Raw genomic sequence first — 15934 nt, forward strand, 5'->3', positions numbered from 1 at the left:
TATGGAAAAATTATATATTGGGATATATTTCAAGAAAATATAAAGATATTTAAATATAAAGGGAAAATGTATTTATCAAATATATAGATATATTTTATTTATGTACATATACTTGTAAAACATTCATGTAAAATACACAAATCACCACTTACAGCCTTCTCTACCCGATGACAGTGTTGAGTCTCTGTTGACCTCTGATGTCTTAGCATTAGGTTTCCTAAAGTGGTGTTTTGTAACGTTGAGTCTCTGTGGACCTCTGACCCCTTAGCATCAGGTTTCTAAAGTGGTGTTTTGTAATGTCGAGTCTCTGTGGACCTCTGACCCCTTAGCATCAGGTTTCTAAAGTGGTGTTTTGTAATGTCGAGTCTCTGTGGACCTCTGACCCCTTAGCATCAGGTTTCTAAAGTGGTGTTTTGTAATGTCGAGTCTCTGTGGACCTCTGACCCCTTAGCATCAGGTTTCTAAAGTGGTGTTTTGTAATGTCGAGTCTCTGTTGACCTCTGACCCCTTAGCATCAGGTTTCCTAAAGTGGTGTTTTGTAATGTTGGATCACTGTTGACCTCTGACCCCTTAGCATCAGGTTTGTTGTTGTTGTAGTTGAAAATACACACTGCAGCTATTGACATTTAGCCTTTTGACATTTAGCCTATTGACATTTAGCCTATTGACATTTAGCCTATTGACATTTAGCCTATTGACATTTAGCCTTTTGACATTTAGCCTATTGACATTTAGCCTATTGACATTTAGCCTATTGACATTTAGCCTTTTGACATTTAGCCTTTTGACATTTAGCCTATTGACATTTAGCCTATTGACATTTAGCCTATTGACATTTAGCCTATTGACATTTAGCCTTTTGACATATAGCCTTTTGACATTTAGCCTTTTGACATTTAGCCTATTGACATTTAGCCTATTGACATTTAGCCTTTTGACATATAGCCTTTTGACATTTAGCCTTTTGACATTTAGCCTATTGACATTTAGCCTATTGACATTTAGCCTATTGACATTTAGCCTTTTGACATATAACCTTTTGACATTTAGCCTTTTGACATTTAGCCTTTTGACATTTAGCCTATTGACATTTAGCCTATTGACATATAGCCTATTGACATATAGCCTATTGACATATAACCTTTTGACATTTAGCCTTTTGACATTTAGCCTTTTGACATTTAGCCTATTGACATTTAGCCTATTGACATTTAGCCTATTGACATATAGCCTATTGACATATAGCCTATTGACATATAGCCTTTTGACATTTAGCCTATTGACATATAGCCTTTTGACATTTAGCCTATTGACATATAGCCTTTTGACATTTAGCCTTTTGACATTTAGCCTTTTGACATTTAGCCTTTTGACATTTAGCCTTTTGACATTTAGCCTTTTGACATATAGCCTTTTGACATTTAGCCTTTTGACATTTAGCCTTTTGACATATAGCCTTTTGACATTTAGCCTTTTGACATATAACCTTTTGACATTTAGCCTTTTGACATTTAGCCTTTTGACATTTAGCCTTTTGACATATAGCCTATTGACATATAGCCTATTGACATATAGCCTTTTGACATTTAGCCTTTTGACATATAGCCTTTTGACATTTAGCCTTTTGACATTTAGCCTTTTGACATTTAGCCTTTTGACATATAGCCTATTGACATATAGCCTATTGACATTTAGCCTATTGACATATAGCCTTTTGACATTTAGCCTTTTGACATTTAGCCTTTTGACATTTAGCCTTTTGACATATAGCCTTTTGACATTTAGCCTTTTGACATATAACCTTTTGACATTTAGCCTATTGACATTTAGCGTTTTGACATTTAGCCTTTTGACATTTAGCCTTTTGACATTTAGCCTTTTGACATTTAGCCTATTGACATATAGCCTTTTGACATTTAGCCTTTTGACATTTAGCCTTTTGACATTTAGCCTTTTGACATATAGCCTTTTGACATTTAGCCTTTTGACATATAACCTTTTGACATTTAGCCTTTTGACATTTAGCCTTTTGACATTTAGCCTTTTGACATATAGCCTATTGACATATAGCCTATTGACATATAGCCTTTTGACATTTAGCCTTTTGACATATAGCCTTTTGACATTTAGCCTATTGACATTTAGCCTATTGACATTTAGCCTTTTGACATATAGCCTTTTGACATTTAGCCTTTTGACATTTAGCCTATTGACATATAGCCTATTGACATATAGCCTATTGACATTTAGCCTATTGACATATAGCCTTTTGACATTTAGCCTATTGACATATAGCCTTTTGACATTTAGCCTATTGACATTTAGCCTATTGACATATAGCCTATTGACATATAGCCTTTTGACATTTAGCCTATTGACATATAGCCTTTTGACATTTAGCCTATTGACATATAGCCTTTTGACATTTAGCCTATTGACATATAGCCTTTTGACATTTAGCCTTTTGACATTTAGCCTATTGACATTTAGCCTATTGACATTTAGCCTATTGACATTTAGCCTTTTGACATTTAGCCTATTGACATTTAGCCTATTGACATTTAGCCTATTGACATTTAGCCTTTTGACATTTAGCCTTTTGACATTTAGCCTATTGACATTTAGCCTATTGACATTTAGCCTATTGACATTTAGCCTATTGACATTTAGCCTTTTGACATATAGCCTTTTGACATTTAGCCTTTTGACATTTAGCCTATTGACATTTAGCCTATTGACATTTAGCCTTTTGACATATAGCCTTTTGACATTTAGCCTTTTGACATTTAGCCTATTGACATTTAGCCTATTGACATTTAGCCTATTGACATTTAGCCTTTTGACATATAACCTTTTGACATTTAGCCTTTTGACATTTAGCCTTTTGACATTTAGCCTATTGACATTTAGCCTATTGACATATAGCCTATTGACATATAGCCTATTGACATATAACCTTTTGACATTTAGCCTTTTGACATTTAGCCTTTTGACATTTAGCCTATTGACATTTAGCCTATTGACATTTAGCCTATTGACATATAGCCTATTGACATATAGCCTATTGACATATAGCCTTTTGACATTTAGCCTATTGACATATAGCCTTTTGACATTTAGCCTATTGACATATAGCCTTTTGACATTTAGCCTTTTGACATTTAGCCTTTTGACATTTAGCCTTTTGACATTTAGCCTTTTGACATTTAGCCTTTTGACATATAGCCTTTTGACATTTAGCCTTTTGACATTTAGCCTTTTGACATATAGCCTTTTGACATTTAGCCTTTTGACATATAACCTTTTGACATTTAGCCTTTTGACATTTAGCCTTTTGACATATAGCCTATTGACATTTAGCCTATTGACATATAGCCTATTGACATATAGCCTATTGACATATAACCTTTTGACATTTAGCCTTTTGACATTTAGCCTTTTGACATTTAGCCTATTGACATTTAGCCTATTGACATTTAGCCTATTGACATATAGCCTATTGACATATAGCCTATTGACATATAGCCTTTTGACATTTAGCCTATTGACATATAGCCTTTTGACATTTAGCCTATTGACATATAGCCTTTTGACATTTAGCCTTTTGACATTTAGCCTTTTGACATTTAGCCTTTTGACATTTAGCCTTTTGACATTTAGCCTTTTGACATATAGCCTTTTGACATTTAGCCTTTTGACATTTAGCCTTTTGACATATAGCCTTTTGACATTTAGCCTTTTGACATATAACCTTTTGACATTTAGCCTTTTGACATTTAGCCTTTTGACATATAGCCTATTGACATATAGCCTATTGACATATAGCCTTTTGACATTTAGCCTTTTGACATATAGCCTTTTGACATTTAGCCTTTTGACATTTAGCCTTTTGACATTTAGCCTTTTGACATATAGCCTATTGACATATAGCCTATTGACATTTAGCCTATTGACATATAGCCTTTTGACATTTAGCCTTTTGACATTTAGCCTTTTGACATTTAGCCTTTTGACATATAGCCTTTTGACATTTAGCCTTTTGACATATAACCTTTTGACATTTAGCCTATTGACATTTAGCCTTTTGACATTTAGCCTTTTGACATTTAGCCTTTTGACATTTAGCCTTTTGACATTTAGCCTATTGACATATAGCCTTTTGACATTTAGCCTTTTGACATTTAGCCTTTTGACATTTAGCCTTTTGACATATAGCCTTTTGACATTTAGCCTTTTGACATATAACCTTTTGACATTTAGCCTTTTGACATTTAGCCTTTTGACATTTAGCCTTTTGACATATAGCCTATTGACATATAGCCTATTGACATATAGCCTTTTGACATTTAGCCTTTTGACATATAGCCTTTTGACATTTAGCCTATTGACATTTAGCCTATTGACATTTAGCCTTTTGACATATAGCCTTTTGACATTTAGCCTTTTGACATTTAGCCTATTGACATATAGCCTATTGACATATAGCCTATTGACATTTAGCCTATTGACATATAGCCTTTTGACATTTAGCCTATTGACATATAGCCTTTTGACATTTAGCCTATTGACATTTAGCCTATTGACATATAGCCTATTGACATATAGCCTTTTGACATTTAGCCTATTGACATATAGCCTTTTGACATTTAGCCTATTGACATATAGCCTTTTGACATTTAGCCTATTGACATATAGCCTTTTGACATTTAGCCTATTGACATATAGCCTTTTGACATTTAGCCTATTGACATATAGCCTTTTGACATATAGCCTTTTGACATTTAGCCTATTGACATATAGCCTATTGACAAATAGCCTTTTGACATTTAGCCTATTGACATATAGCCTTTTGACATTTAGCCTATTGACATATAGCCTTTTGACATTTAGCCTATTGACATATAGCCTTTTGACATTTAGCCTATTGACATATAGCCTTTTGACATTTAGCCTATTGACATATAGCCTTTTGACATTTAGCCTATTGACATATAGCCTTTTGACATTTAGCCTATTGACATATAGCCTATTGACATTTAGCCTATTGACATATAGCCTTTTGACATATAGCCTTTTGACATTTAGCCTATTGACATTTAGCCTATTGACATTTAGCCTATTGACATTTAGCCTTTTGACATTTAGCCTATTGACATTTAGCCTATTGACATTTAGCCTATTGACATTTAGCCTTTTGACATTTAGCCTTTTGACATTTAGCCTATTGACATTTAGCCTATTGACATTTAGCCTATTGACATTTAGCCTATTGACATTTAGCCTTTTGACATATAGCCTTTTGACATTTAGCCTTTTGACATTTAGCCTATTGACATTTAGCCTATTGACATTTAGCCTTTTGACATATAGCCTTTTGACATTTAGCCTTTTGACATTTAGCCTATTGACATTTAGCCTATTGACATTTAGCCTATTGACATTTAGCCTTTTGACATATAACCTTTTGACATTTAGCCTTTTGACATTTAGCCTTTTGACATTTAGCCTATTGACATTTAGCCTATTGACATATAGCCTATTGACATATAGCCTATTGACATATAACCTTTTGACATTTAGCCTATTGACATTTAGCCTATTGACATTTAGCCTATTGACATATAGCCTATTGACATATAGCCTATTGACATATAGCCTTTTGACATTTAGCCTATTGACATATAGCCTTTTGACATTTAGCCTATTGACATATAGCCTTTTGACATTTAGCCTTTTGACATTTAGCCTTTTGACATTTAGCCTTTTGACATTTAGCCTTTTGACATTTAGCCTTTTGACATATAGCCTTTTGACATTTAGCCTTTTGACATTTAGCCTTTTGACATATAGCCTTTTGACATTTAGCCTTTTGACATATAACCTTTTGACATTTAGCCTTTTGACATTTAGCCTTTTGACATTTAGCCTTTTGACATATAGCCTATTGACATATAGCCTATTGACATATAGCCTTTTGACATTTAGCCTTTTGACATATAGCCTTTTGACATTTAGCCTTTTGACATTTAGCCTTTTGACATTTAGCCTTTTGACATATAGCCTATTGACATATAGCCTATTGACATTTAGCCTATTGACATATAGCCTTTTGACATTTAGCCTTTTGACATTTAGCCTTTTGACATTTAGCCTTTTGACATATAGCCTTTTGACATTTAGCCTTTTGACATATAACCTTTTGACATTTAGCCTATTGACATTTAGCCTTTTGACATTTAGCCTTTTGACATTTAGCCTTTTGACATTTAGCCTTTTGACATTTAGCCTATTGACATATAGCCTTTTGACATTTAGCCTTTTGACATTTAGCCTTTTGACATTTAGCCTTTTGACATATAGCCTTTTGACATTTAGCCTTTTGACATATAACCTTTTGACATTTAGCCTTTTGACATTTAGCCTTTTGACATTTAGCCTTTTGACATATAGCCTATTGACATATAGCCTATTGACATATAGCCTTTTGACATTTAGCCTTTTGACATATAGCCTTTTGACATTTAGCCTATTGACATTTAGCCTATTGACATTTAGCCTTTTGACATATAGCCTTTTGACATTTAGCCTTTTGACATTTAGCCTATTGACATATAGCCTATTGACATATAGCCTATTGACATTTAGCCTATTGACATATAGCCTTTTGACATTTAGCCTATTGACATATAGCCTTTTGACATTTAGCCTATTGACATTTAGCCTATTGACATATAGCCTATTGACATATAGCCTTTTGACATTTAGCCTATTGACATATAGCCTTTTGACATTTAGCCTATTGACATATAGCCTTTTGACATTTAGCCTATTGACATATAGCCTTTTGACATTTAGCCTTTTGACATTTAGCCTATTGACATTTAGCCTATTGACATTTAGCCTATTGACATTTAGCCTTTTGACATTTAGCCTATTGACATTTAGCCTATTGACATTTAGCCTATTGACATTTAGCCTTTTGACATTTAGCCTTTTGACATTTTGCCTATTGACATTTAGCCTATTGACATTTAGCCTATTGACATTTAGCCTATTGACATTTAGCCTTTTGACATATAGCCTTTTGACATTTAGCCTTTTGACATTTAGCCTATTGACATTTAGCCTATTGACATTTAGCCTTTTGACATATAGCCTTTTGACATTTAGCCTTTTGACATTTAGCCTATTGACATTTAGCCTATTGACATTTAGCCTATTGACATTTAGCCTTTTGACATATAACCTTTTGACATTTAGCCTTTTGACATTTAGCCTTTTGACATTTAGCCTATTGACATTTAGCCTATTGACATATAGCCTATTGACATATAGCCTATTGACATATAACCTTTTGACATTTAGCCTTTTGACATTTAGCCTTTTGACATTTAGCCTATTGACATTTAGCCTATTGACATTTAGCCTATTGACATATAGCCTATTGACATATAGCCTATTGACATATAGCCTTTTGACATTTAGCCTATTGACATATAGCCTTTTGACATTTAGCCTATTGACATATAGCCTTTTGACATTTAGCCTTTTGACATTTAGCCTTTTGACATTTAGCCTTTTGACATATAGCCTTTTGACATTTAGCCTTTTGACATATAGCCTTTTGACATTTAGCCTTTTGACATTTAGCCTTTTGACATATAGCCTTTTGACATTTAGCCTTTTGACATATAACCTTTTGACATTTAGCCTTTTGACATTTAGCCTTTTGACATTTAGCCTTTTGACATATAGCCTATTGACATATAGCCTATTGACATATAGCCTTTTGACATTTAGCCTTTTGACATATAGCCTTTTGACATTTAGCCTTTTGACATATAGCCTTTTGACATTTAGCCTTTTGACATATAACCTTTTGACATTTAGCCTTTTGACATTTAGCCTTTTGACATTTAGCCTTTTGACATATAGCCTATTGACATATAGCCTATTGACATATAGCCTTTTGACATTTAGCCTTTTGACATATAGCCTTTTGACATTTAGCCTTTTGACATTTAGCCTTTTGACATTTAGCCTTTTGACATATAGCCTATTGACATATAGCCTATTGACATTTAGCCTATTGACATATAGCCTTTTGACATTTAGCCTTTTGACATTTAGCCTTTTGACATTTAGCCTTTTGACATATAGCCTTTTGACATTTAGCCTTTTGACATATAACCTTTTGACATTTAGCCTATTGACATTTAGCCTTTTGACATTTAGCCTTTTGACATTTAGCCTTTTGACATTTAGCCTTTTGACATTTAGCCTATTGACATATAGCCTTTTGACATTTAGCCTTTTGACATTTAGCCTTTTGACATTTAGCCTTTTGACATATAGCCTTTTGACATTTAGCCTTTTGACATATAGCCTTTTGACATTTAGCCTTTTGACATTTAGCCTTTTGACATTTAGCCTTTTGACATATAGCCTATTGACATATAGCCTATTGACATATAGCCTTTTGACATTTAGCCTTTTGACATATAGCCTTTTGACATTTAGCCTATTGACATTTAGCCTATTGACATTTAGCCTTTTGACATATAGCCTTTTGACATTTAGCCTTTTGACATTTAGCCTATTGACATATAGCCTATTGACATATAGCCTATTGACATTTAGCCTATTGACATATAGCCTTTTGACATTTAGCCTATTGACATATAGCCTTTTGACATTTAGCCTATTGACATTTAGCCTATTGACATATAGCCTATTGACATATAGCCTTTTGACATTTAGCCTATTGACATATAGCCTTTTGACATTTAGCCTATTGACATATAGCCTTTTGACATTTAGCCTATTGACATATAGCATTTTGACATTTAGCCTATTGACATATAGCCTTTTGACATTTAGCCTATTGATATATAGCCTTTTGACATTTAGCCTATTGACATATAGCCTTTTGACATTTAGCCTATTGACATATAGCCTTTTGACATTTAGCCTATTGACATATAGCCTTTTGACATTTAGCCTTTTGACATTTAGCCTATTGACATTTAGCCTATTGACATTTAGCCTATTGACATTTAGCCTTTTGACATTTAGCCTATTGACATTTAGCCTATTGACATTTAGCCTATTGACATTTAGCCTTTTGACATTTAGCCTTTTGACATTTAGCCTATTGACATTTAGCCTATTGACATTTAGCCTATTGACATTTAGCCTATTGACATTTAGCCTTTTGACATATAGCCTTTTGACATTTAGCCTTTTGACATTTAGCCTATTGACATTTAGCCTATTGACATTTAGCCTTTTGACATATAGCCTTTTGACATTTAGCCTTTTGACATTTAGCCTATTGACATTTAGCCTATTGACATTTAGCCTATTGACATTTAGCCTTTTGACATATAACCTTTTGACATTTAGCCTTTTGACATTTAGCCTTTTGACATTTAGCCTATTGACATTTAGCCTATTGACATATAGCCTATTGACATATAGCCTATTGACATATAACCTTTTGACATTTAGCCTTTTGACATTTAGCCTTTTGACATTTAGCCTATTGACATTTAGCCTATTGACATTTAGCCTATTGACATATAGCCTATTGACATATAGCCTATTGACATATAGCCTTTTGACATTTAGCCTATTGACATATAGCCTTTTGACATTTAGCCTATTGACATATAGCCTTTTGACATTTAGCCTTTTGACATTTAGCCTTTTGACATTTAGCCTTTTGACATTTAGCCTTTTGACATATAGCCTTTTGACATTTAGCCTTTTGACATTTAGCCTTTTGACATATAGCCTTTTGACATTTAGCCTTTTGACATATAACCTTTTGACATTTAGCCTTTTGACATTTAGCCTTTTGACATATAGCCTATTGACATATAGCCTATTGACATATAGCCTTTTGACATTTAGCCTTTTGACATATAGCCTTTTGACATTTAGCCTTTTGACATTTAGCCTTTTGACATTTAGCCTTTTGACATATAGCCTATTGACATATAGCCTATTGACATTTAGCCTATTGACATATAGCCTTTTGACATTTAGCCTTTTGACATTTAGCCTTTTGACATTTAGCCTTTTGACATATAGCCTTTTGACATTTAGCCTTTTGACATATAACCTTTTGACATTTAGCCTATTGACATTTAGCCTTTTGACATTTAGCCTTTTGACATTTAGCCTTTTGACATTTAGCCTATTGACATATAGCCTTTTGACATTTAGCCTTTTGACATTTAGCCTTTTGACATTTAGCCTTTTGACATATAGCCTTTTGACATTTAGCCTTTTGACATATAACCTTTTGACATTTAGCCTTTTGACATTTAGCCTTTTGACATTTAGCCTTTTGACATATAGCCTATTGACATATAGCCTATTGACATATAGCCTTTTGACATTTAGCCTTTTGACATATAGCCTTTTGACATTTAGCCTATTGACATTTAGCCTATTGACATTTAGCCTTTTGACATATAGCCTTTTGACATTTAGCCTTTTGACATTTAGCCTATTGACATATAGCCTATTGACATATAGCCTATTGACATTTAGCCTATTGACATATAGCCTTTTGACATTTAGCCTATTGACATATAGCCTTTTGACATTTAGCCTATTGACATTTAGCCTATTGACATATAGCCTATTGACATATAGCCTTTTGACATTTAGCCTATTGACATATAGCCTTTTGACATTTAGCCTATTGACATATAGCCTTTTGACATTTAGCCTATTGACATATAGCCTTTTGACATTTAGCCTATTGACATATAGCCTTTTGACATTTAGCCTATTGACATATAGCCTTTTGACATATAGCCTTTTGACATTTAGCCTATTGACATATAGCCTATTGACAAATAGCCTTTTGACATTTAGCCTATTGACATATAGCCTTTTGACATTTAGCCTATTGACATATAGCCTTTTGACATTTAGCCTATTGACATATAGCCTTTTGACATTTAGCCTATTGACATATAGCCTTTTGACATTTAGCCTATTGACATATAGCCTTTTGACATTTAGCCTATTGACATATAGCCTTTTGACATTTAGCCTATTGACATATAGCCTTTTGACATTTAGCCTATTGACATATAGCCTTTTGACATTTAGCCTATTGACATATAGCCTTTTGACATTTAGCCTATTGACATATAGCCTATTGACATTTAGCCTATTGACATATAGCCTTTTGACATATAGCCTTTTGACATTTAGCCTATTGACATTTAGCCTATTGACATTTAGCCTATTGACATTTAGCCTTTTGACATTTAGCCTATTGACATTTAGCCTATTGACATTTAGCCTATTGACATTTAGCCTTTTGACATTTAGCCTTTTGACATTTAGCCTATTGACATTTAGCCTATTGACATTTAGCCTATTGACATTTAGCCTATTGACATTTAGCCTTTTGACATATAGCCTTTTGACATTTAGCCTTTTGACATTTAGCCTATTGACATTTAGCCTATTGACATTTAGCCTTTTGACATATAGCCTTTTGACATTTAGCCTTTTGACATTTAGCCTATTGACATTTAGCCTATTGACATTTAGCCTATTGACATTTAGCCTTTTGACATATAACCTTTTGACATTTAGCCTTTTGACATTTAGCCTTTTGACATTTAGCCTATTGACATTTAGCCTATTGACATATAGCCTATTGACATATAGCCTATTGACATATAACCTTTTGACATTTAGCCTATTGACATTTAGCCTTTTGACATTTAGCCTATTGACATTTAGCCTATTGACATTTAGCCTATTGACATATAGCCTATTGACATATAGCCTATTGACATATAGCCTTTTGACATTTAGCCTATTGACATATAGCCTTTTGACATTTAGCCTATTGACATATAGCCTTTTGACATTTAGCCTTTTGACATTTAGCCTTTTGACATTTAGCCTTTTGACATTTAGCCTTTTGACATTTAGCCTTTTGACATATAGCCTTTTGACATTTAGCCTTTTGACATTTAGCCTTTTGACATATAGCCTTTTGACATTTAGCCTTTTGACATATAACCTTTTGACATTTAGCCTTTTGACATTTAGCCTTTTGACATTTAGCCTTTTGACATATAGCCTATTGACATATAGCCTATTGACATATAGCCTTTTGACATTTAGCCTTTTGACATATAGCCTTTTGACATTTAGCCTTTTGACATTTAGCCTTTTGACATTTAGCCTTTTGACATATAGCCTATTGACATATAGCCTATTGACATTTAGCCTATTGACATATAGCCTTTTGACATTTAGCCTTTTGACATTTAGCCTTTTGACATTTAGCCTTTTGACATATAGCCTTTTGACATTTAGCCTTTTGACATATAACCTTTTGACATTTAGCCTATTGACATTTAGCCTTTTGACATTTAGCCTTTTGACATTTAGCCTTTTGACATTTAGCCTTTTGACATTTAGCCTATTGACATATAGCCTTTTGACATTTAGCCTTTTGACATTTAGCCTTTTGACATTTAGCCTTTTGACATATAGCCTTTTGACATTTAGCCTTTTGACATATAACCTTTTGACATTTAGCCTTTTGACATTTAGCCTTTTGACATTTAGCCTTTTGACATATAGCCTATTGACATATAGCCTATTGACATATAGCCTTTTGACATTTAGCCTTTTGACATATAGCCTTTTGACATTTAGCCTATTGACATTTAGCCTATTGACATTTAGCCTTTTGACATATAGCCTTTTGACATTTAGCCTTTTGACATTTAGCCTATTGACATATAGCCTATTGACATATAGCCTATTGACATTTAGCCTATTGACATATAGCCTTTTGACATTTAGCCTATTGACATATAGCCTTTTGACATTTAGCCTATTGACATTTAGCCTATTGACATATAGCCTATTGACATATAGCCTTTTGACATTTAGCCTATTGACATATAGCCTTTTGACATTTAGCCTATTGACATATAGCCTTTTGACATTTAGCCTATTGACATATAGCCTTTTGACATTTAGCCTTTTGACATTTAGCCTATTGACATTTAGCCTATTGACATTTAGCCTATTGACATTTAGCCTTTTGACATTTAGCCTATTGACATTTAGCCTATTGACATTTAGCCTATTGACATTTAGCCTTTTGACATTTAGCCTTTTGACATTTTGCCTATTGACATTTAGCCTATTGACATTTAGCCTATTGACATTTAGCCTATTGACATTTAGCCTTTTGACATATAGCCTTTTGACATTTAGCCTTTTGACATTTAGCCTATTGACATTTAGCCTATTGACATTTAGCCTTTTGACATATAGCCTTTTGACATTTAGCCTTTTGACATTTAGCCTATTGACATTTAGCCTATTGACATTTAGCCTATTGACATTTAGCCTTTTGACATATAACCTTTTGACATTTAGCCTTTTGACATTTAGCCTTTTGACATTTAGCCTATTGACATTTAGCCTATTGACATATAGCCTATTGACATATAGCCTATTGACATATAACCTTTTGACATTTAGCCTTTTGACATTTAGCCTTTTGACATTTAGCCTATTGACATTTAGCCTATTGACATTTAGCCTATTGACATATAGCCTATTGACATATAGCCTATTGACATATAGCCTTTTGACATTTAGCCTATTGACATATAGCCTTTTGACATTTAGCCTATTGACATATAGCCTTTTGACATTTAGCCTTTTGACATTTAGCCTTTTGACATTTAGCCTTTTGACATTTAGCCTTTTGACATTTAGCCTTTTGACATATAGCCTTTTGACATTTAGCCTTTTGACATTTAGCCTTTTGACATATAGCCTTTTGACATTTAGCCTTTTGACATATAACCTTTTGACATTTAGCCTTTTGACATTTAGCCTTTTGACATTTAGCCTTTTGACATATAGCCTATTGACATATAGCCTATTGACATATAGCCTTTTGACATTTAGCCTTTTGACATATAGCCTTTTGACATTTAGCCTTTTGACATTTAGCCTTTTGACATTTAGCCTTTTGACATATAGCCTATTGACATATAGCCTATTGACATTTAGCCTATTGACATATAGCCTTTTGACATTTAGCCTATTGACATATAGCCTTTTGACATTTAGCCTATTGACATTTAGCCTATTGACATATAGCCTATTGACATATAGCCTTTTGACATTTAGCCTATTGACATATAGCCTTTTGACATTTAGCCTATTGACATATAGCCTTTTGACATTTAGCCTATTGACATATAGCCTTTTGACATTTAGCCTATTGACATATAGCCTTTTGACATTTAGCCTATTGATATATAGCCTTTTGACATATAGCCTTTTGACATTTAGCCTATTGACATATAGCCTATTGACAAATAGCCTTTTGACATTTAGCCTATTGACATATAGCCTTTTGATATTTAGCCTATTGACATATAGCCTTTTGACATTTAGCCTATTGACATATAGCCTTTTGACATTTAGCCTATTGACATATAGCCTTTTGACATTTAGCCTATTGACATATAGCCTTTTGACATTTAGCCTATTGACATATAGCCTTTTGACATTTAGCCTATTGACATATAGCCTTTTGACATTTAGCCTATTGACATATAGCCTTTTGACATTTAGCCTATTGACATATAGCCTATTGACATTTAGCCTATTGACATATAGCCTTTTGACATATAGCCTATTGACATTTAGCCTTTTGACATTTAGCCTATTGACATATAGCCTTTTGACATATAGCCTATTGACATATAGCCTTTTGACATTTAGCCTATTGACATATAGCCTTTTGACATTTAGCCTATTGACATATAGCCTTTTGACATTTAGCCTATTGACATATAGCCTTTTGACATTTAGCCTATTGACATATAGCCTTTTGACATTTAGCCTATTGACATATAGCCTTTTGACATTTAGCCTATTGACATATAGCCTATTGACATTTAGCCTATTGACATATAGCCTTTTGACATATAGCCTATTGACATTTAGCCTTTTGACATTTAGCCTATTGACATATAGCCTTTTGACATATAGCCTATTGACATATAGCCTTTTGACATTTAGCCTATTGACATATAGCCTTTTGACATTTAGCCTATTGACATATAGCCTTTTGACATTTAGCCTATTGACATATAGCCTTTAGACATTTAGCCTATTGACATATAGCCTTTTGACATTTAGCCTATTGACATATAGCCTATTGACATTTAGCCTTTTGACATTTAGCCTTTTGACATTTAGCCTATTGACAAATAAATTAGCTAGCTTTTGTGAAGGTTGGGGGTCTCTGATAGAACTGGCTAGCTAGATAAATTATGTAGCTTTAGTGAGGGTTGGGGTCTCTGATAGAACTGGCTAGCTTGCTAAATTAGCTAGCTAGATTATTTATAGCAAAACATAATAATAATAATAGTAGTAGTAATCATCCTCCTATGTTTCCCTCCTGGCATACCATGGAAGAACTGTTTGAGTATGGCGTCGTTTGGCCAAGAGGTTTGCTGATGTCAACATTATGATGGTTGTCGGTGGTGGCTACGGTATGGGCAGGCCTAAGCTGTGGACAACGAACACTATTACATTTTATCATTGGCAATTTGAATGCACAGATATACCGTGACGAGATCCTAAGGTTTGTTGTTTGATTGTCGTGCCTTTCATCCGCCGCCATCACCACCTGTTTCAGCATGATAATGCACAGCCTCATGTCGCAAGGATCTGTATACAATTCCTGCAAGCTGAAAATGTCCCAGTTCTTTCACGCCCTGCATACTCATCAGACATGTCACCTAGTGAGCATGTTTAGGATGCTCCGGATCGACTTGTACGACAGCGATTTCCATTTCTTGCCAATTTCCAGAAACTTCGCACAGCCATTGAAGAGGAGTGAGAC

The 15934-nt window shown here is 33.7% G+C and overlaps 1 protein-coding gene across 1 annotated transcript in view; it reads right to left on the reverse strand.

Moving 5' to 3' along the window:
* Positions 1-15934, reverse strand: part of LOC139424172 (voltage-dependent T-type calcium channel subunit alpha-1H-like) — a 138395-nt gene that overhangs the window by 42903 nt on the left and 79558 nt on the right. The gene's annotated exons all lie outside the window — the stretch shown is intronic.

This window comes from Oncorhynchus clarkii, chromosome 13 (assembly GCF_045791955.1).
Source record: "Oncorhynchus clarkii lewisi isolate Uvic-CL-2024 chromosome 13, UVic_Ocla_1.0, whole genome shotgun sequence".
Classification (NCBI taxonomy): domain Eukaryota; kingdom Metazoa; phylum Chordata; class Actinopteri; order Salmoniformes; family Salmonidae; genus Oncorhynchus; species Oncorhynchus clarkii.